At 45.8% G+C, this 23988-nt stretch overlaps 1 protein-coding gene across 14 annotated transcripts in view; it reads right to left on the reverse strand.

The window, feature by feature from the left end:
• Positions 1 to 23988, reverse strand: part of NRG4 (neuregulin 4) — a 121392-nt gene that overhangs the window by 42515 nt on the left and 54889 nt on the right. For 13 of the 14 annotated variants that reach the window (XM_053271971.1, XM_053271968.1, XM_053271967.1 and 10 more), the window contains 2 exons: positions 18908 to 18998; positions 16449 to 16630 (listed from right to left, as the gene is read on the reverse strand). The gene's annotated coding sequence lies outside the window, so the exon portion shown is untranslated. Of the gene's footprint in view, positions 1 to 16448; positions 16631 to 18907; positions 18999 to 21819; positions 21838 to 23988 lie in introns of those variants that run through there. The other variant, XM_053271970.1, reaches the window with a different exon arrangement.

The raw sequence follows: 23988 nt of genomic DNA on the forward strand, positions 1-23988 counted from the left end.
GAACTATTTATGCAAACTGTATCTGGGAACCCCCCCTTTTAGAAGAGGCAATTCTCTTTCACTCTTGCACCTGAGAGAATGCCTCTTCAAAGATGGTGTTAGTTGTATGCAGGTATAAGTAATTTATAATGGATCTCAATGAGGATTTCTTTAAGTGGCTGATATTCTTTCTTCCAAGTATGGTTATATATAGTATAGGAGGAGAGCTGATCTTGCAGTAAAGGTAAAGTTGTGTCATTAAGTCGGTGTTCACTCCTGCCGACCACAGAGCCATGTGGTTTTCTCTGGTAGATTACAGGAAGGGTTTACCATTGCCATCTCCTGTGCAGTATGAGATGATGCCTTTCAGCATCTTCCTATATTGCTGCTGCCCGATATTGGTGTTTCCCATAGTCTGGGAATTCGAACCAGCAACCTCTTGCTCCCTAGGCAAATTACTTCCCCGCTGCACCATTAGGTGGCTGGTCTTGCAGTGGCAAGCATGAATTGTCCCCTTTGCTAAGCAAGGTCTACCCTGCTTTGCTTTTGAATGGGAGACTACTTGTGAGCACTTTAAGATATTCCCCTTAGGGGATGGGGCCACTCTAGGAAGAGCACCGGCATCTCCAGGGGCTTTTACGCACAGCAGGTTTTACTGCAAACTCGAAGTTGTCCCCCCAAAATGACACAAATAGTGGATTTTTTTTACCCTGGATATAAATTGGGTTACACTCAAATGCACAGTGAAAAACCCAAATTGTGTGTGAACTGCTCCCCGATAACTTGCAGGGACTTTGGGTTAAATCTAGCCGATATGTGATGCAACTCCTCCATTCTGGAGGAGATGTGAGTTAAAGGGCTTCAAAAGCCCCACGTGAAAAGCTTCCAGATAAGATGGAATAGATGGACCAATGGTCTCACTCGGTATCTGGTAGCTTCCTATGTTCCTATGACAGTAGCCTTATTACACCAGATGTGGGCTTGCTTTTTTAAAATAGTAGCTAAGAAGGTTGGATTGCACCATAGTCCCACAAGGAGAGGGCATTTAACCCTTTCTCTTTGTGGTGCAGCCCTGATAAAAGAGTTTCCAAAGCTGCCATAGGCCTATACCATGATGATATATCTGCTGAAGGGTGCTAAAGCTAAAGATTTGCAGCTCTTTTCTGGACCTCTGCTAGTTGAATGATATGCAACATAGGCAAAGGAAATAGCTTATGTGCCATGAAACTGAAAACCTAGTAAATATAATGCAAGTAATATGCAATGAACTATCATACTTTGGACACATTATGCAAAGACCCAGCTCCCTTGAGAAGTCCATAATGCTGGGAAAAGTTGAAGGAAAAAGAAGAGGACAACCAGCAGCAAGGTGGATGGACTTGATTACGACAGCAATGAATGCACCACTGAGAGACCTTAAAGGCCAAGCTGAAGACAGATCATCCTGGAGAGAATCTATCTATGTGGTCACTAAAAGTTGACACCAACTTGACAGCACTTCATCAATCAATCAATCAAATCAATATGCAATGATTCTATTTTGGAAGATTGTCTCAACTAGTGGTCAGAAGGGAAAAGTCACCCAGGGAGGCCTTGAGCAGAGTAATCATCTAATTAACAAGGAGACTATTACATTGAAACTACTAAACACTCCCCATTTTACACACACACACACACACACACACACACACACACACACACTCTCTCTCTCTCTCTCTCTCTCTCACACACACACACACACACACCTTCTTTTTCTCTCCTACACAGTCTAACAGATTTCTTCACTTTAAAAAAAAAAGAAAAGCTCATCTCCCCCAAGCCCAATCTCTTCAAAGCTCTAGCTTTCCTGCAAAAGAGAAAAGGGGAAAGAAAAAAAAGGGGGGGGGGGAATGTGCCCTGTTTAGGATAAATAGCAGCAAGGGGTACCTGAAGTGCAAAGGAAACATAAGAAGCTTCTAGAGTCGGTTTAAGAATTTCCCCATTGAGAATGTCCACCTGTTGCTGGACAATGATACTCTTTGGGTGGGCATGCCTCTATTTCAGCTGTAGGAACAAAGGCAGATCTACCGTTGAGTGCCCACATGCTCTGCAGGGGGGACACTGAGGGAAGCCGCCATAGGCCCCACCATTTGCTGGCTCCCCGGCAGTGCCCCCTGTCTGCCATTCACTGTCTCCGCCGGATCCCCCCCCCCGCTTGGCACTGGCCTCCACAGTCCCTGTTAACTGCCGCCGCAGCTGGCTGGCTTCCCTTTGCTGGCTGCAAAGTGGTACAGTGCCATCACCATCCAGTGGCTGTTTCCCCTGCGATGGGCTCATACCAGAGCAGTGACATCATTATACTGCATTGTGGCCGGCAAAGCGAAGCAAGCTAGATGTGGAGGCCAGTGGTAGGGAATCAGCGACTGCGGTGGGTAAGTGGATGCCAGCAAACAGGCCTGCAGTGGCAGAGGTGGCAGCAACCCACCAAAAAACTTAGACCTGGGCCACCACTAATGTTGCTACATCATGGTGCAGGAGGGTCTCTTAGACCTAAGGACTGCCTACCAATTTCTATGGCTTCTCCTATCTTTATTTTCAGATGGTTCACTGGGAAATAACAAACATGCTAGGGAGAATTTTCCATGCTAGGAATCATTAGGAAGGGGATTGAAAATAAAAATGCTAATATTATAATGCCCTTCTACAAATCTATGGTGTGGCCACATCTGGAGTACTGCGTAGAGCTTTGGTCACCATATCTGAAGAAGGATATTGTAGAACTGGAAAAGGTGCAGAAGAGGACAACCAGAATGATCAGGGTCCTGGACCACCTTCTTTATGAGGCTAGGCTACAGCATCTGGGGCTTTTTACCTTGGAAAGGGAGAGACAGAGGTGTAACTATAGGGGGGCAGGGGGGGCACGTGCCCCGGGCGCCATCTTTTCTGGTCACGTGGGGGGCGCCGCCATGACCAAATTTTTTAAAAAATTTTTTTAATTTTTTGTTAATACAAATGTTTCCTGCTCAGTGCAGCAGCGCTGCAGCAGTCAAGGGAGCGCGTCGGTGCCCCCTTCCCCATGAGCGGTCCCTTCCACGCCTCCTGCGCCCCCCCCCCCCCCATTGCTTTGCTGGCGCCTGGCAGCCAGTCATTGGCCTGGCTTGGCGGCGGCAGCGGGCGCTTGTGAGGAAAAACCGAAGTATAATGTAGTACGTTGAGGGGGCGGCGGCGGGGGGCACGGTGGGGGGGCACCATTTCAGTGCTTGCCCCGGGCGCCGTTTTCCCTAGTTACGCCTCTGATGATCAAGGAGACATAATCGAGGGGAGACATGATCGAGGTGCATAAAATTATGCATGGAGTGGAAAGGGGTGGACAGAGAGAAATTTTTCTCCCTCTCTCACAACACTAGAACCAGGGGTCACCCCATGAAACTGAAGGTCAGGAAATTTAGGACCGACAAGAGGAAGTACTTTTTTACACGGCACATTATTAATCTATGGAATTCTTTGCCATGGGATGTGGTGATGGCCACCAGCTTGGATGACTTTAAAAGGGGCTAAGACAGATTCATGATGGACAGGTCTGTCAATGGCTACTAGTCTGGTGGCTGTGGGCCATCTCCAGCCTCAGAGGCATGATGCCTCTCAATACCAGTTGCAGGGGAGCAACAGCAGGAGAGAGGGCACACCCTCAGCTCCTGCCTGTGGGCTTCTCAAGAGGCATCTGGTGGGCCACTGTGTGAAACAGGATGCTGGACTAGATGGGCCTTGGGCCTGATCCAGCAGGGCTCTTCTTATGTTCTTACACGGCTTAGGCCCTGAGTATTTAAGAGAATATCTTCTTCTCTATGAGCCTCACTGCTCATTGAGATCATCCGGTTAGATTTGAATGCAATTTATACCAGCTTGTCTGGTGGCTACGCAGGGACAGGCCCTCTCTGTTGCTGTCTGGAATGCACTCCCTGCTGAAATAAGAACCTCTCCATCTTTTAAAAAGTCTCTAAAGACTTGTTTTTTTCACCCAAGTTTTTAAACTGGACTGTGGTTTTAGATTGTTCTAAGGCGTTTATTTTTAATCTATTTTACATTGTTGTAAATTGCCCAGAGATGGAAGTTTGGGGTGGTATACAAATTTGAAAAATAAGATAGTTTCTCCAAATAGAGCTGGAGCAGAGAAAAGTCCTCAGTCTCCAGAGTGCTGATCATTACTTTACAATGGAACCCGTATTGAATCATTTATTACTCTTTTGTGTTTAGGGCTTCTTTTTGGTTTAGGTTTAAAGCAACCAAGAGGTTTTTAGGTTCAAGTTCAACTTCTTTTCACTGAAAGTCTTTCTGAATCAATTGTTGAATTTAGGTTTGGTTAAACTCCCTGCTTTTTAAAAGAAGTTTTTTGGAGGCTTTAAAAAAAATGGAGAGTGTATCTCTTTGCCTTATAATTATCAACTGATTCCCCCTATGAAAATAATTCCTCTGTTAATGAAGAAAATAGCCCAATAATACACTGCCTATTGTCTTTTTTCTAATCCAAAGATATGGCAGCTATTGACCAATGTCTTTGCTTTCTCCTCTCTCTGATCACTGAGTTTTGAAGAGAGACTCAGAAAGTCTGTTTAGCACAGTACATTTTTTCTGACACATATAATCATGCTAAAATTATCTGGGCAAAGTTAAAGGTGAACAAGAAGGTAGTGAAGATGAGCTAAGTAAATACTAATGTATTTTAGTCATCTTTACAGATATGGAGTTTGAGGTTAGTACATGAGTTAGTCAGTCTGGCTGTAAGAAATTTCTAAGGAGTGCTTGTGTGGGTGTCTGAGAATGCAGTATCTTGAGGAATGGAACATGTAGCTTTCAATACATAAAACATTTAATTGACCAACAATAACCAGACCGCTTCAAGCTATCAAGCTTCTATTTTTCAACAGTACGAAAAATAAATATTTCAAACACTTAACTTTACAATTTAAGTCAAAACTAGAAAGGAACATAATTTGAAAGTGATTCAAAAAGGTTTGTTTGGAATATTTTTATATAGCAAAATCTTTTAGACCTTTAAATGAGGTTCTTATACTGCTCACTTTAATGTCTTTCTACTCCGTTCCACCCATAACAATCTACAGACACCACTGAGTGTGTCCTTCAAAATGCTTTTGAGTGCTAAACACATTCACACACACACACACACACACACACACACACACACACACACAATTTTAAACATCTAGAAAATTATGTAAAGATTGTGCAAAATACTCTTAATCTTTTCATGCTTGGAACTGTTGACAAAAACTACTTATAAACATACGCAAGTTTAATTTCAAGTCATTCTGAAACTTTAGAAGAAGCAAACTTCAAAAGCAAGCATGCAGTTAAGATTCCATTGTCTAATTCTGCAAAAGAGGAGTTTCCAGTACTGCCACTTTATGGACTCAGTTTTGACTCAGCCATGACATATTAAAAATGGCTGAATTTACAAAAAGTTAATATTGCCCAAATGCCTTCTATGGATGTACTCAATGCAGAGTTGCATGGGCACACGGATGTGTCTCTCATTTCAGTGGAGGAAGCTGATAAACTGCATGTATGGATCAGTGGATCAGGACTACTAACTGAGCAAAGAGGCACCTTTAAAAAGTGGTGATTCTCTTTATTGAACAGGGGAAAGCAACTAATCCTATCGATCCCCAGCACAGTATCTCTCCAGTGGCTGTTGCTGGTGTCTATCTTATGTTTCTTTTTCAGACTGTGAGCGCTTTAGGTTCAGGGAATCATGGTGTGTGTGTGTGTGTGTGTGTGTGTGTGTGTGTGTGTGTGTGTGTAATTTTGGGGACTTCTGTTGAAAAGTTGTATATAAATAATTGTTGTATACATACTCAGATGAATGGGAAAGCAACTGAGAACAACAACAACAACATTTATATACCACTTTTCAACAAAATTTCCAAAGCGGTTTACATAGAGAAATAATAAATAAGATGGATCCCTGTCCCCAAAGGTCTCACAGTCTAAAAAGAAACATAAGACAGACACCAGCAACAGTCACTGGAGGTACTGTGCTGGGGGTGGTGGCCAGTTATTCTTCCCCTGCTAAATAAAGAGAATCATCATGTTAAAAAGGTGCCTCTGTGCCCAGTTAGCAAGGGTAATAAGAGAAAAACAGGTTGCTCACCTGTAACTGATAAGAACATAAGAACAGCCCTGCTGGATCAGGCACAAGGCCCATCTAGTCCAGCATCCTGTTTCACACAGTGGACCACAAGATGCCGTTGGAAGTCCACAGGCAGGAGTTGAGGCATGCCCTCTTTCCTGGGCGCTTTTCAGAGGAGACCCTACAACGGGTTCAGGACGAATCTCAGAAGTGTGCTTCCACACTTCCTGTGTCATGACACCGCAGTCCCTACACAGACAGCAGGGTCCCTTTTACATTTCCAATGCCTTGTTGCAAATTTAATTGCTGAGATATAGAGCAAGGATGTCGCATATCCGGTGTGGAAAAGTTGCAGGTTTTTGGGGTTGTTAGTTGCTGTGGGACTGCTCTCCCTGCTGTTTATGGCCCAAATGTGACTTGCCAGAATGGAGGCATTTTGCTGCTAATGAGCAGCTAGTCTGGAAAGTGCCATGCTGTTACTCCCCTGCAACTGGTACTCAAAGACATCCTGCCTCTGAGGCTGGAGGTAGCCTATAGCCCTCCGACTAGTAGTCGTTGATAGACCTCTTCTCCATGAAGTTGTCCAAACCCCTCTTAAAGCCATCCAGGTTGTTGGCTGTCACCACATATTGTGACATAGAATTCCACAAGTTGATTATGTGTTGTGTGAAAAACTGCCTCCATTTGCTGGTCCTAAATTTCCCGGCAATCAATTTCATGGGATGACCCCTGGTTCCAGTGTTATGTGAGAGGGAGAAGAATTTCTCCCTATCCACTTTCTCCACAGCATACATGATTTTACAGACCTCTATCATGTCTCCCCACAGTCATCCTTTTTTAAAACTTAAAAGCCCCAGGTGTTGTAGCCTTGCCTCATAAGAAAGGTGCTCTTTTATTAACTAATTAATTAATTAGATTTATATACCACCCTCCCAAAAATGGCTCAGGGCTCTAGGCCCCTGTTCATCTTGGTTGCCCTCTTCTGCACCTTTTCCAGTTCTACAATGTACTTTTTTAGATGTGATGACCAGAATTGTATGCAGTACTCCAGGTGTGGCTGCACCATAGTTTTGTATAAGGGCATTATAATATAAGCAGTTTTATTTTCAGTCTCCTTCCTAATGATCCCTAGCATCGAATTGGCCTTTTCCACAGTTTCAACTCAATGTGAGGTTGCCGCACATTGAGTTGAAACTTCCAATGAGCTGTCCATCACGACCCCAAGATCCCTCTCTTGGTCAGTCACCAAAAGCTCAGATCCCAAACAGAAGGCAAATTAATGGCATAGTGCTTTACGAAGCACTGTTCTGACGACCAGGTAGCAGCTCAACAAATGTCCCAAAATGATATGCCAAATAAATGAGCCTCCGAGGCATCATAAGATCTGGTTGAACGTGCCTTGAGAGACTTAGGTGATTGTACCTTTTGTAACTTGTATGTCAAAAGGATTAGCTCTACTAGCCAGTGGGATAGCCTCTGTCTGGACAAGGCCTGACCCAGAGACCTTCCTTTCAAGGATATAAAAAACTTTTTTGTCTTCCTGATAATCTTTGTTCTTGACAGGTAGAATAGAAGGGCCCTTCGGACATCTAGGGAATGCAGAGCCTTTTCAAGAGCCATACTCAGAGAACTGAAGAAGGTAGGTAGCATTATGTCTTGGTTTATGTGAAAATATGTCACAACCTTAGGTAGGAAAGTAATGTCAGGACATAGCAACACCTTATCTGGGTAGAAGCATGTGTAGGGCACGTCAATCCTCAAGGCTGTAAGCTCACTCACCCTGCAGCCAGTTGTAATTGCCATCAAGAAGGCAGTTTTCAGATAAACCAGTTTCAGGCTAGCTGTAGCAAGGGGCTCAAAGGGCATGTTGGGCTTGAGCAAGGGGTTCAAAGAGTCGAAAGGACCAAGGATATACTCCACTGATCCAGAGGTTGTCTAACCAGCGGATACAAGTTGGTGAGACCTTTCAGAAAGCTCTTGCAGCTGGGGCGGGAGGGATACTGTCTTTCCATCCCTTCCCGGGTGCCTAGCTGAGATCGCTGCTAAGTGAACTTTTATGGAGACATTAGAAAGCGGGAAGGTCTTCAGTGTGGTTAGGCACAGGAGGACCTGATGGACAGTAGCTTTCAGAGGGCAAAAGCTGTTTGAGGCTGCATAGGAAGTGAACCTCTTCCATTTACTAGCATAGTTTCTCCTAGTGGAAGGCTTTCTCTGGTTAAGTAAGATTTTATTTAGAAGCCTATCTTCCATGCTGTTAGTTGTAGAGTAGGTACCTCTGGGTGCAGTACCTGACTGTTCTCTCATGACAGAAGATCTTGATGAGGAGGAAGTCTTCCATATGTGTGGTTGGACAGTCTAAGTTGATGCGAAGACCATGGTTGCTGAGGACACCATGGAGTGATCAGGATGCATGTGGCTTGACAGACCAGAAGATGCGCGATCATGCTCCCTACAAATGGCAGAGGAGGATACATGTACAATAGGTGCTGAGACCAGTTCATTGGGAAAGCATCCCCCAATGACCGTGGGTTGTGGTCTGCCCTTGAGCAGAGCTTTATGCATTTGGCATTGAGAACTGTCATGAACAAGTCTATTTTGGGGGGACCCCAGGCTCTGAATATTGAAAGCAAGTACTTATTCAATTCCCATTCATGCCACTCTTCCCTGGAAAATGAACAACTCAGATATTCTGCCAAGACATTTTCCATCGCCTTTATGTGAATGGCCAAAGGGGTGTTGTTGTTTCTGATGCACCAGTGCCATATTTGTACCCTCAACGTGTACAGAGACCTGGACACCGCCTCCCCTTGTCTGTTTAGGTAGGCAATCGCAGTTGTGTTGCAGGAGGTCATAAGGACTAGGAGGCACTGAATCTGCCTTGCACTGGACTGGACCTGGTGTACTAGTTCTTCTCTGGCCTGGAATCTTTCTTGCGGTAAGTAGGCTCTTTCCATCTGTGTATCCAGAACCACCCCTATGTAGGAGATTGACATCATAGGGTCTAGATAAGATTTCTTCCAGTTGATCTCTATCCCGAGGTCCTGGAGAAGGCGCTACTAAGGTCCAGGAGAAGTTGCTGAATAGGTACTATATCTGAGAAAGTAACCCTTCTCTGTCCTTTGACGCCAGGAGCCAGTCATCCAGGTATGGGTAAATTGCCAGGTCTAAATTGCCACCACCGCCATGCACTTTGTGAAAACCCGGGGGGCAGTGCAGAGGCCAAATGGCAATAGTTGATATTGGTAAATCGAGATCCCCACTGTGAATCTTAGATACTTCTGGTATGAAGGCCTGATTCCTATGTGAAAATAAGTATCCTGCAGGTCTAACTTTGCAAGCCACTGTTCCTGATGTAGAAGTGGCAGGATGTCTTGCAACGTCATTATTATTCTTCACATGAATGAACTTGTTCAGACGTCTCAGGTCCATTATAGGCCATATTCCACCATCCCTTTTGGGGAATTGAAAGTAGCAGGAGTAGAACCCTTCCCACCTCTGCGCCCATCGCACCGGGACAATCACATTCTTGCCCAACAGCTCCTGCATCTCCTTTTGTAGGGCAGGAGTCGCTTTCGTAAAATGCACCCCTCTGAAAGCCGGTCATGCTTTTAACTCTATAGAGTAGCCTGAAGAGACTATATTCAATACCCAACAATCCAGTGTTATGTGGTTCCATGCTTGGGCATGGCTTGCCAATCTGATGTTGTTGTTGGCTGAAGGTGTTGATTGTGCCTGACAGATTTTGCAGGCAGTCATACTCAGCGCTACGGTGTTGGGGAAGGCTGATGTTTGCATTGAGTCCCTTGATGGCAGATGATGTGATGGGTTGACATTGAACTCAAACATGCTGCTTCTGGGCTTCCACCTGTTTATTACACTGGCTCTGGTTCTTCTTGTTCTTTGGTTGGTAGTGTTTCTAATGAAATGGTTGGTAGGATTTTCTAAAATCCCTGCTGTCTGTAGTTGGAATGAGGTTGGTTGCAAGGCTTAGCCACATAAAAGGAAGAAGAAGCTGAAGTAAAAGTCTTTGCCATGAACTTTGATTTTTTTTTTTTTTTTTTAGCTTTTCCATTGTAGTGTCTGCTTGTTCTGACAACAAACCTTTTCCATCAAATGGGCGGCCTTCAATTCGGATTCCATCATGTATTTCGCAGTACTTAATGGCTGTCGAGTCAGCTCTTCAGACTTTTGCAAAGTCTTCTTAAAGTGAGCTTTTAACTCCTCAGGTGAGAGTCCAAATCCTGTCCTAAGGTGTCTCAAAGGCAATAATTATACTTAGCCATGCAGGCTGAATAATTGGCTATTTTCACCGATAAGCAAGCCACTGAATATATTTTTTCAGCCAAACACATCTAATTTCCTTCCCTCTTTATCTGCAGGAGTCATGTGACACATCCTCGACCTAGAAGAAGTAGTGCAGGATGTTCCAAACGAGGGAGTTTGGTACAGAATGTTTCAGTAGGTAGGTATAATCCTGCTCTTGCACTCTATATAGGCCTTCTAGTCTTTTTGAGGTCAGAGTGGAAGTGTGTGTGGAACCTCACAAGCGCATCGAGCCATCTTGGAAATTACTGGCAAGAGAGGTAAGGTGACAGGTCATTCAGACAAGGACTTTGCCATAAAATTGTATACTGCGTCATCAACTGTGGATAACTGTGATTTCAGATCAAGTCCAAGTGCAGCAGCCATTTCCTTAAGTTGGATATGATAAGCCTTCATTTCCTCAGTATACATGCAAAGGGATTGCCACATCAGGTGATGGATCTGGGTCAGTAGATTCCGTGTCTGATTCAAAATCAGAAGAGCCATGGTGACTCTCACCAGAAGGTACTGGAGAGGAATGTGGCTGTTGCTGCCGTCGGGGAGGTGTATGAGGCCTAGGAATCGTAGGCTCCCAAGCATCTGTCTGGATAGCTACAGATAAAAATTGCCTCACCTTGGTCTGGGTATGTTTTGCAGCCAACCCAGGTTTGGGTGGGGGAGGAGATTCTGACAGGGTCTGCATTGCTGCAGCTGCTGTCACCACCATCTTGTCTGGTGCTAGAGTGGAGGAATCCCACCCCCCAGCCACTGTACACACTGGAAGAGTTTGAGAGTAAGCTCTGGCCAGAAGATTATATTTATTAAACCCTGAAGATCTCCATGACCTGTCTTCATCATAGTTGTAAGCCAATCTTGGGGAAGACTGACCGAAGATACTCACTTGCACAGCAGTTGAAATGCTGTGAGAGAATCCACACGTGTGCCAGCTAGTCGAAGTGGTTGTTCCACTGTTAATGCATAGGGCACTTCTTGATTTCGAAGAGTTGCTGTTGAAAAGGTAGTATCTGGAGGCAGGGAACTGGAGGCACTCATCCGAATGTGAAACCCTCCTAAATGTTGAAGGGGTAGTAGTGTTGGAGTCCAACATAGATAGCAAGGATTGTGCTGTGTTGGGGTCCAATGTGTTTGACTCCTCAACACCAGGTGAGTTCTCCTCCTCAACCTCAAAAGTAACCGGCACTCGGCAATAAGGCGTCACTGTATTGGGGTGTTCAATGTTGAGGTCAACTGCTTTACCTTTGGCATCAATGGGAATTTAAACGGTGTCGCCATAAGTGACAAAGAAACCGCCCTCAATATCAGTGCCGACCTAGGCACTGGCAGAGATCACAACCTCAGTATCGACGTACTCAATGCCGAGAGAGGTCCAGCCAATAACACTTGTGTCAACGTCGAAGCTGCTACCATATGACCCCTCGATGTCGAAGTGTGTACATGGGCGGCACTCGTCGATACCAAGGATGAATCTTCCAATGTTGAATCTGGTATGGAAGCTGGCTGCTTCAGTGTCAATTGTCTGTGTGTCCTCATGGTCGGTGTCAACGGTCTTGATATCGATCCTAAAACCAGTTCTTGTGCCGAAGTCTAAGATGGAGTAGCCTCTGATGCTGACGTCTTTTTCTTTTTCTCGGCGGGATCCGATGTGTCCACCACCTTGTCTCCAGGCCACTTAGGCATCTCCTAAGACTTAAAAACAGGCGTCTCCATTCTAATGTATTCAACAGATCACGCCCCAGATCTCTATGTGTACATTGGCAATTCCATGTCTAGAACAAATAACTTGCTACAGCATGGAGTAGCAAGTTGCATATCAAAGTTAAATGTAATGGTCAAACTAGACAAAACTTGCATTAACAATTTTTTTTTCCTGATCAGAGAACTGTTCTGAAGAGAAACTGTTCCAAAAAGAAATGGTCAACATAGAAGTTAGTCATATGGCTTCTTAGGCCTAGGAGGTCCAACGTCTCCCCTTACCTAATCAAAGGTTGTGCTAATATGTGCTTTCATGCTGATTCAACTCCAGCATTAAATAATGTGATCCACCCACATGCTTTCATTGGCAGTACATCTATACAGCAGCTGCACATGGTCTTAGTTCAATACTGCAGCAAAGAACTGGAACCATAAGAATTGTCTCTAAAAAGAGCAAGTACTAGAGGCAGGATGCCTTTGAATACCAGTTGCAAGGGAGCAATGGCAGGAGAGAGGCAGGCCTTCATCTCCTGGTTGTAGGCTTCCTTGAGACATCTGGTGCGCCACTATGGGAAACTGGGTGCTGGAATAGATGGGCCTTGGGCCTGATCCAGCAAGGCTCTTTTCATGTTAATATTTTCTGGGCAAAATACAAGGTGCTGGTTATCTATATATTTAATTCTCTAAGATGTACCCATGGCTAATCCCATGTGTGGCAACTCTTGCAAGAGTTCAGAGAGCTGCCGGATAGTCACGGAATGGGTAGAAGCAAAGAAAATGGCGGCCATGGCAGTGGTGGCTGGCCAAAGAAAATGGCAGGCGGGCAGCCGCAACTGGGCAGCAGGCAGGTGGCTGCGAACAGGCGGCAGGTGAGTGGCCACGACCAGGCGGCAGGCGGGCAGTAGGCAGCCGGCTGGCTGGCGGGCAGCCAGAAAATAGCAGTGGTTGCAGGGCAGGTGGCACAAAAGAAGAAGATGGAGTGTCAGGCAGGTAAGAAGAAGAAGATGGCGGGCAGGCAAAAAAGTGGGGGTGGGGGGAGAAAGCGGCAGCAGCGAACTAGGAGCACAGGTGCTCTGCGCCGGATCAGCTAGTTACCTATAAAGCCCTAAACAGCTTAGGCCCTGGGTATTTAAGAGAACGTCTTCCTCACCATGAGCCCCACCGCCTGTTCAGATCATCTGGAGAGGTTCGTCTGCAGTTGCTGCCAACTTGTTTGGTGGCAACTCAGGAATGGGCCTTCTCCGTTGCTGCCCCTGGACTCTGGAATGCGCTCCCTGTTGAAATAAGAGCCTCTCCTTCTCTGGCAACTTTTTAAAAGGCACTGAAGACCCATTTATTCGCCCAGGCTTTTTGTTAGATTCATGGTTTTAGATATTAAAAAGCATTGGTGACAGAATGGAGTCCTGGGGAACTCCATATAACAGCTCCCGTTTTGAGGAGTAACTGTCACCAAGCTCCACCATCTGGAATCTACCTGAGAGATAGGAGCAGAACCACTGCAAAGCAGTGCCCCCTATCCCCAACTCCCCCAGGCAATCCAAAAGGATACCATGGTCGATGGTATCGAACGCCGCCTAGAGATCCAGAGGAACCAGCAGAGTCATACTCCCTCTGTCGATTCCCTGGTAAAAGTCATCCATCAGGCCGACCAAGGCTGTCTCAAACCCATAGCCAGCCCTAAAGCCAGTTTGAAATGGGTCTAGATAATCAGTTTCCTCCAAGACTGCCTGGAGCTAGTCGGCCACCACCCTCTCAATCACCTTGCCCAACCAAGGGAGATTGGAGATTGGCCTGTAACTGTCCATCGCTAAGGGATCCAGAAAAGGCTTCTTTAGGAGTGGACTAAACAATGCCTCCTTCAAACAAGGGGGCTTTCTACCCTCCCTCAGCGATACATTTATGATATTAACTAGGCCATCTTCAACAATATCCCTTCTAGAGAGAAGCAGCCAAGTTGAGCAAGGATCTGGAGAACAGGTGGTGGGCCGCACTGCCAAGTTGGTGGGCTGCACCGCCCAACAGGTGGTGGGCCGCACCACCAAGAGAAGCAGCCAAGTTGGGCAAGAATCCAGAGAACAGGTGGTGGGCCGCACCACCCCAAGCAGCTTGTCCACATCCTCAGGAGTCACAGATTAAAACTGATCCAATCTAATACTGCAAGAGGGATTGCTGGACACCTCCTCCATAGACCCTGCAAAAATAGTGGAGTCCAAGTCGGCCTGAATACAAGAGATCTTGTTCGCAAAAAAACAGAAAATTTTCTGTTTGAGATGGACAAACTACAGATCAGGTCCAATGGTTTACCTTTCAGATACCAATTTGACTCCTGTGAATCTGCTTCCCTCCACCTCCTTCCCAGAAAGCATATGAGATATGGATGTTGGAAAGCCCTCTGGGCTCCTGAAGCACCCTGATATCTCACTGCAGTGAGTGTAGCAGCCATGGATTTTATGTTTGGCATGAGTACAAAGGCATTTTGGCCAGTTTGACCCATGCTATAACTGGGAATGTTTTTTGTAACTATATTTCCAGGAACACTCAGCAAACTAATTACTCTAGAACTTCAATACTTGCTTAAAAAACAAGTATTACTAACCCTATAGCCTGTCTCTATTTGTTCTTCTTCATAAATCTTGCTAAATGCATGTGCTATGCAAGACAAGTTATCTCCACCAGCAATCATTCTTTAGATATTATCACCAATACCTAATGCCTCAATCTTCTAAAGCAGTGTTTCTCAATGTTTTTGGAGTCATGGACCGATACATTATTCAAGCGCAGTTTCCTGGACCAGCAGTTAGTAAGGGGGTCGCTCCCCTTGCCCCCAACCCCAGGCACCCCCCCAACCATTTTGGGCAGCTCTCTGGAGCTCATTTCCAGGCAGCCCTCGCTGCTGGATAATGTTCATTTCGAGGAAGTGAAATGAACGTTATCCAGCAGCGAGGGCTGCCTGGAAATGAGCTCCCGGTGGCCCCTGCCAGCCCAAAATTGGTGTTTTTTTTGGGGGGGGTGATTTTTATTAGTAATGCCTCATGAACCAGTACCCAACGCTTTGTGGACTGGCAATGGTCCACGGACTGGTGGTTGAGAAACACTAAAGTATGTAAAAGAGATGCTGTTAGAAAGAACCAACTGATGCTATATCAGAAAAGACCATGACAGATCAGCTATTTGCAATGGGGGTGGGGGCTTAGAACAGTTATGACAACAGACTTGAGATATTGTATTGTATTGTATTGTATTGTATCGTATCGTATTGTATTGTATTGTATCGTATCATATATTAGTACACCACCCCAAACTTCCATCTCTAGGCAGTTTACAACAAAATATAATAAATTAAAACAGAAATTAAAACCTTAAAACAATTTAAAACCACAAGTCTGGTTAAGAAGCTTGGGTGAATAAATGTGTTTTTAAAGACTTTTAAAAGTTGTCAGAGATGGGGAGGCTCTTATTTCAGCATGGAGCGCATTCCAGAGTCTTGGGGCAGCAACAGAGAAGGCCTGTTCCTGTGTAGCCACCAAATGAGGCCCTCCGGGGCTCATTCCCCACCAGAATTTGCTTTCCCTGCATCCGCCCTTTCTCTCCCTTGCTGGAGGGAGAGATTGGAAAATACATGCACCCAGCCAGCAAAAGGCTGGCTGGGAATTGGCTGGGGTGGGGGAGCTGAAGAAGGCAACTCCCAGGAGTAGGGATGTGCACAGAACCTGCAGGGACTGGTTTGAAGGCAGCGCGGGGGATAGCTTTATGGGTAGGGGAGGCTGCACTTACCCCTCCCTCCGCTTTCCCCCCGCTGGCACTCTGTTTTTAAAGTCCCCATGGGGGGGGCAGCAGCGTACCTCCCTGCCGCCCTGTGCCTTCTTTACCCGAAAGTGCCGGGGGCGCCAGGTCACCTAAGCAGACAGTGCCCCCACACACACCGCCTTTGAACTGGCAGAACCGCCGACCGATTGAACTGGTTTGGAGGCTCATAAAGGGCCTCCAAACTGGTTCTGTGCACATCCCTACCCAGGAGTTGGGTGGCCCGGGTTCTTTGAACCCATCTGCTCTATTATAACTGCATCCCTTCTGGGTAGGATAACTTTTCCTTCTACATGATCAAATGCTGGGTATGAAAGATGGATAGGACTGCGTTGTCCTATCCAACTTTTTCTCCAACCTTGATTCCACACAATCGCTTCTTCCTCCTCCCTAGTTGTTTGCTCCCCCACAACCAAAAATTGGCAGCACACACAGCTCCCAAACCTGGGTAGGACACTTGTCCTATCCAGTTTTTGATTGTATGGATGACCACATTATATGTAAAACATGCTCATTTACTTACCAAAGGAGTAAAGCTATGCCACATCTGCACTGGCTGGTGTGCTTTAGGATACAATGGGAGTCCCCTGTGCTGGTGTACCATGTAGATCTGCTGGTGTGCCTAGCTGTAACTAACATGCAAGAGTCTCCATGCATTTCTTTGGGATGTCACAAGGTATAGTCACAGTGAGCAGACATTGTCACCTGAAAATGCAAACATAGGATGTCAGACTTCCCATTGGCATAAACTTCCCCCCACATACTCAGACTTAAAAAGGAGTCACCGCACCTAAGAAAAGGAAGGGGAAAGAGAGGCTTGGGAAAGACGGGTGTCCCTTGCTTTTCCTCTAAACTTGTCATCTATCTCATGATTTGCTCCCCCATAGCCCAGGAAGCCACTGAAGCAGCAGCAAAGGGGCCTGTCAGCTGAGCCAGCACTTGGTTGTGCTGTTTTTTCCATACCAGTGGCATTTCCTGAGGCCAGTGTGGGAATGGCCCAAGGAGTTTTACCCCCAGAGGAGGAACACAGGGATATTAGAGAGGAGGGCCAGAATTGAGCCGCTATAGGGCTCTGGTAATAGGGCTGTTCTCACTACTGATATTAGGGTAGCAGAAGCCTCCGAACCTAATTAGGGAGCTGGATGAACTCTCCCAATTTTCAATTGTGTGTTTGATATAAACAAGGTCAGAGGTTAGGAGATTGATCACCTGACAAACCCAGCTGGGTAGCTTTTCCTCCTGCCTTGCTTCCACACTCACTTCTGCTCAGGTTTCCCTCTTACCTTGTTTCTACACAACCGGAAATTGGGAGTACACACAGCAGCCAAACCCAGGTAAAACACAGTTTTTGATTGTATGAATGAATGACCTCAATAAGTATGCTTCATGCAAAGTGTGATTGTGTGAAGTGGGACATGTTCTTAGGGACTTATTCGCGCATGTCATATCTTTTCTGGTTACTTTTTGGTACTGATATGTACGGGAACAGGGTAGTTGTTTGCACCCATTATGTCCCTGGGAACATCAATTGCCAGTAATTAGGCCAGTGCAATGACATTGCTTCCTCATTTTTTATTGGAGGCAACTATCTCATGGATGCTGCTGCAATGTCACTGCAACGTCATGTACAGGGGCAACTATCTAGACACTGCTGTGATATCACTCGTGTGATGAATCAGGGCTCCATGCTCCCTCCACACTGAGGAGATGCTGTAGAATTGCAACTGATGAACTGCCCTGCTGTTATGGACATTTGGTGCCAACATGTCAGAATGGTGATTATATTGTACTGTTGCTGGAAACAGGGATGCTATAGTGATTGTTCTGAAGTTTTATGTTGCCATTGTGCCTCTCTGTGCCAGTCTGATTCCTTCTGCTTAGCTTTTTTTTAAAAAAATCAAAACTCTTCCACGGGAGGAAGCAGATATGTGGACTTAGCCAGAGGATCAAAGGTTTACTACACAGAACTTACTTCTAAGTAAATGTGCATGAATTGGGCTATAAGCATTGCCTCTAGCACATGGGGGAGAGCGGCCAGAGATATGGGAGAGAAGATGGACGAAGAAAAACAAACAAATATGGGTGATAGAAAGTGTATATATCACAGCAGCCAGACAGTTTGTTGATTAGGGTTGCATGTGCAAGGTTTCCCAACCAAAACACTGGCTGTAGGCATATAGTAGTAAAGCTGGAATGCTGAAACACTCGCAACATTTCTGAAGCAAAAAATAAATAAAAATTGAGCAATACACTGAACGTAACAAGTGAAAAGGTGGCACGTTTGAATAAAGGAATCCAGGAAGAGGTGGAAAATATGTTACAAGCAATTTTATGGCTATGTGCTATCAAGGACTGTTAATCACACAATTATCTACAACTGAACATTGAGTCATTAGTAACAAAATGTTTGCTTTTAAACAAACATGGCAGGGAGAGGACCTCAGGAGTAAAACGTCTACCTGGAGCCTTTACAGATAGGGCTGCTACCCAGAATCTCCTTCAGAAGAGAGTGTGTGCATTCACTTACCCAGAATTCCCTTCCAAAATTAACCCCAGAGTCCCTTTGAGATCCTTGGACCCACTCCACACACAAATTGGGCTTTGTCTTGAGAATTCAAGCTTATCTCTGTGTATTTCCAGGTTTTTAAAATGCTGGTTTTACGCTATGTTTTTTTGAAAATGCCGCAGAGGCACTGATTTAGAATCATTAGCATAAGAGGGATACTCTCTTTAGAAATGCAGATATAGCTCTTTAGAAAGCTCTCTCTCTCCCCACTCCCCATTGGCTAGAAGGAAAACATATAGAGATGCCTTGTGAACTTGCATCAAAACAAAACCCAAGAGCAGAGGCAAGGGGCTGCTTCCCTCAATGCCGCGAGTGTGATTCAAAGTGGCTTCGCTCAACATTCAGCATGAGCCATGTGAGAATAACTCCTTGGAGAAGTTTGTTTTTCTGAAGGGACGTGGTAAAGAACAACCTACCTAAGAGTATTCATCTTTTCTTTGTGTTGATGGGGGTAGGGGGGATTCCTCAGTCAGTGTAAAGTTGATGCTAGTGATCTTGCCACCAAAGCTAATGTAAAGATAGAAAATATATTAGTAACAAGCAAGCAAAGTTTTGTCCTTTATACATTGGTTTCCCAACCCAATGAATTCAACAAAATAGTACAGTTAAGGGTTTGAGCAGACTTTGGCACAATCCTTGTTTTAAACCCTCATCCTGAGTTATGGGGTAAATTCCTACCCTCAGCTGCATAAATGCACATCGACACGTAAACCACTGCACTCCCAGCTGTGCCCTTGTTGTCATATTTTTACCTGTACTCTGGTATACAATATATAAAAAAGAATGACCCCTCAGCAGTTATGACATTTATGTTGTTTAAAAATATATGAAAATGTACGAAACAAACTCAGAAATGAATGAACTCTCTGTGGTGGGGTTACAGATATGAAAGCCTAGGGGGAAACTGGAAAAACCCATTGAAAAAACACACACCAAAAAAACTTAGGAAAATTTCTCCCCCTACCCCCACATTTTCTCCCAGGCCTTCACATCTCTAGGTGGGATAGTTTCTGTCCCATTCCCACTATCAGTCAACTGGACGGGCAAAAAGAAAATAAACGCCAGAAATGCACTCCATTGGGGTAGTTCTTATCCTGGCCCCATGTCAGGAGTCCCTCTGATAGTTTCTGATGTAATTGGTTTGGGCGACAGTCCAGGGGACACATTGGGCATGCATCCCCGCTCCTTAATATTAATGTAAGTTCAATATGGGGTGTTTCTGTTCAGTGTTCCCTCTAACAGAGATTTCCAGATGTTGTTGACTACAACTCCCAGATTCCACAGTTGCAATAGCTTTTGCTTGTTACAGAGTTGGATGCCGAGATGTCCAGCAGCTCCTCTGATGTGATGACCCTGGATCAATTTCAGTTTGTGACTCCTGAGAATGTTTGGACAAGTTGCTTGGAATGGTGTGGCCTACCACCTGTCCTCTTGATTCTTGCCCTACATGGCTTATTATACTATCTGGCAGGGAGGCTGCTGTAGAGGGCCTGGTAGAGATTATAAATGCTTCTCTGAGGGAGGGCAGGATGCCCCCTTGTCTGAAGGAGGCAGTAATTAGACTGCTTCCGAAGAAGCCTGCCTTAGATCCCTCAGAGTTAAGCAACTACAGGATTGTATCCAACCTTCTATGGCTGGGCAAGGTGATTGAGAAGGTGGTGGCCACCCAGCTCCAGGCGGTCTTGGAGGAAACTGATTATCTAGACCGGCTTTCAGGTGGGCTATGGAGCGGAGACTGCCTTGGTCAGCCAGATGGATGATCTCCAATTGGGAATTGACAGAGGGAGTGTGACTCTGTTGGTTCTTTTGGATCTCTCAGCAGCTTTCAGTACTCTCGACCACAGTATCCTTCTGGAACATCTGAAGGGATTGGGGGTGGGAGGCACTGTTTTGCAGTGGTTCCGCTCCTACCTCATGGGCAGATTCCAGATGGTGTCGATTGGAGACTGTTGTTCTTCCAAATCTGAACATCTACATGAAACCACTGGGAGAGATCATCAGGAGATTTGGTGCAGGATGTTATCAGTATGCTGATGATACCCAAATCTACTTCTCCATGTCAACCTCATCAGGAGAAGGCATAACCACTCTAAATGCTTGCCTGGAGGCAGCAGTGGGCTGGATGAGGGATAACAAGCTGAGACTGAATCCAGATAATACGGAGGTACTTATGGTGCAGGGTCGGAACTCGGGAGACAATATTTATCTGCCAGTTCTGGATGCGGTCACACTCTCTCAGAAGGAACAGCTTTGCAGTCTGGGGGTGCTTCTGGATCCAAACCTCTCCCTGGTGTTCCAGGTTGAGGTGGTTGCCGGAGTACTTTTTATCAGCTTTGGCTGATACACCAGCTGTGTCCGTTTCTTGAGATGAATGACCTCAAAACAAGGGTAAATATGCTGGCAACCTCTAGGCTGCATTACTGCAATGCGCTCTATGTGGGGCTGCCTTTATACGTAGTCCAGAAACTGCAGATGGTCCAGAATGCAGTGGCCAGGCTGGTCTCTGGATCATCTAGGAGAGACCATATCACTCCTGTGTTGAAATAACAACACTGGCTGCCAATTCGCTTCCGGGCCAAATACAGAGGCTATTCCCACAATCCCTGGAAAGTGGGCTAATGGAGTTTTGCCTGCTTTCCAGGGATCGTGGGAGCCACTGGGCCCGCAGGCGAGCCCGGTGCTCTCAAGGTGTCTAGCCTACCTAATTCCCCTTCCCCTTAAATGAGGTTAACCAACAGGGTGCTCAATTCACCCCATTTTTTTGCTCATGGGTCGTCACGGCGTGCGGTGACACACGTGCGAGTGCACGGAGCATCCTGGAGAGACCCCCGAGCCCGGGAGGCTGCTTGCAGCCTTCCGGTCGGGGGTCTCTCCAGGATGCTCCACGCACTCGCACGGGGCATCCTGGAACTTCCGTGGGCCGCACAGCCCCTGATCCCCGCAGCCCCCACCGGCTCCGTGATGGAGCCGGCAGCTGTGTGGGCGGCCAATCCAGCCACGAGCGGCTGCTCAGCTGTGGGGAGAGCGGGCTAAGCCCGCTCTCCCCACAGACCCAGAAGAAGCTCTTCTCACCAATCATGAGAAGAGCTTCCAAGGTGCTGGTTATTACCTATGAAGCCCTAAACAGCTTAGGCCCTGGGTATTTAAGAGAACGTTATCTTCACCATGAGCCCCACCACCTGTTCAGATCATCTGGAGTGGTTCGTCTGCAGTTGCTGCCAACTCGTTTGGTGGCTGCTTGGGAAAGGGCCTTCTCCGTTGCTGCCCTGGTTTTTGGAATGCACTGAATGTTGGAAGGCGCTGAATGCTGGAATTTTGGAATCCTTACCCATAAAAGCCTTGGGCATGCGTCCGTGCCGCCCGTGTCTTTTTCGCCCGTTCTGGGCATGCGCGGAGATGGGCGGCCATGTTGGACCCGGCCGCCGGTGGGCGACTGGCCCCGATGGCGGCGGCCGCCGCCACGGGAGACCAGAAGGAGCAGAAGCAGCGGGCGGAGAGTGCGGCCGAGGCCGCGGCGGAGCCGCGGCCTCGGCCAAAGGAGTGCAGGCCAAAGGAGTGCGGGCCAAGGAGGCGGTGGCCGTGGCGGGGCGACTGGCTCCGATGGCGGCGGCCGCCGCCACAAGAAACGGCGGGCGGAGAGAGCGCCCGAGGCGGCGGCGGAGGTGTCGGCCCAAGGAGTGCGCCCGAGGCGGGTGAGGCGGCAGTGGGAACCGCCCCCCCCCCCACTAGAGCCCGTTATTACAACGGGCTTACACATACTAGTGTTGAAATAAGAGCCTCTCCATCTTTTGCAACTTTAAAAAAGGCACTGGTTTTATTCACCTAGACCAGGCTTCCCCAAACTGCGGCCCTCCAGATGTTGCTGAACTACAACTTCCAGCATACCCAGCCACATAAAATTGTGTCTAGGGATGCTGGGAGTTGTAGTTCAGCAACATCTGGAGGGCCGCAGTTTGGGGAAGCCTGACCTAGACTTTTAATTAGATTTATGGTTTAAATTTTTAATGCTGGTTTTTAATTATTTTAATCTTAATGATTTTAATGTTTACATGATGTTAATTGTTTAATTGATTTAATTTTGATTCTGACTGTTAATTTATTTTAATTGTTTTTATTTGTTGTAAACCACCCTGAGCCATTTTTGGAGAGGTGGTATATAAATCAAATGAATAAATAAAGTAAATAAATAAAAGAGAGTGTTTAGTAAATGTGGGTTCTTTTGTTGTCCTTTCGTACATCAGGTTCAACCCACCCAGGTCCTCTTCAGTGTTTCAGGACTCAAACAATTAACATGTGTACAATTGATGTGAATTCTGGTTCGTCCCTGGGTCCGCCTTAAGCCAATCAAACAGACACAGTGGGAATCAATTAGAGGCTTGGTTTAATGCTCTGCAGAAGCAGGTAGACAATGGGGCTCACGCTCCACATTGAATACAAATTGGTTGTAGGTGCATCTTACATTTATACAGACAATCTGAATGATGCTGACATAGTATACGTGGCAGTAAAATGGTGGACTAAGTTTCTAGTACACATGCGAATGATTCATTGTTCATCTGGTGATCACTCCTTATTTGGTTACATCCTGTTTTATTAACTTGTCAGCAAAGAACAATGAGAATCTTGTGAGAACCAAGTTTCATAGATACATTTTAGTGGAGAGAGATAATGACATTGGCCGTGATGTCTCTGAGCTTGGCTGGGCTTACTTTAAGTTAGAATTAGGTTTTCTAAGCAAATTTGGAGATGCTTTGGTATTCTAAGTAAAATGGAGTTACTTTGGTTTTCTAAAACACATCAATTCCCCCCTGAAACAACTGGATCATCCTGAATCTTCAGGATATATGGGCTTGTGAAGGTATAGCCGTATATATGGGTCTTACATTATGGCAAGGTTTAAAGGTTCTCATAAACATTTGGATTAATAGCAATAGCAATAGCACTTACATTTATATACCGCTCTATAGCCAGAGCTCTCTAAGCGGTTTACAATGATTTAACATATTGCCCCCAACATTTCTGGGTACTCATTTTACCGACCTCGGAAGGATGGAAGGCTGAGTCAACCTTGAGCCCCTGGTCAGGATCGAACTTGTAACCTTCTGGTTACAGGGCTGCAGTTTTACCACTGCGCCACCAGGGGCTCAAAGCTGGAATTAAAGCTGGAATGCATTATAAGCAGCAACATGTTGATTATCAATACAAAGAAAATACATGCTATAACTAGAATTACCTTCCTTGCCCATCAATCAATAGGCTTTCCATATTAGTTAAATGAAAGTTCTAACTGTTTGGAAATATTAATAATAGTTCTTTTCTGACACATAAACTTCTAATCTTGGAAATATGGTTCTGTGTTTTGTGTAGCTAAAGGATTTGGGACATATGTGGTTTTGGGATGCCTTAAGCATTACAGAAATAGTAGGTGCTGAATGGGCTGTACATATGGCAATAAAACTAGATACATTGCATACAACATCCTAGAGCTACAACCATA

This window comes from Hemicordylus capensis, chromosome 10, assembly GCF_027244095.1.
Source record: "Hemicordylus capensis ecotype Gifberg chromosome 10, rHemCap1.1.pri, whole genome shotgun sequence".
NCBI lineage: Eukaryota > Metazoa > Chordata > Lepidosauria > Squamata > Cordylidae > Hemicordylus > Hemicordylus capensis.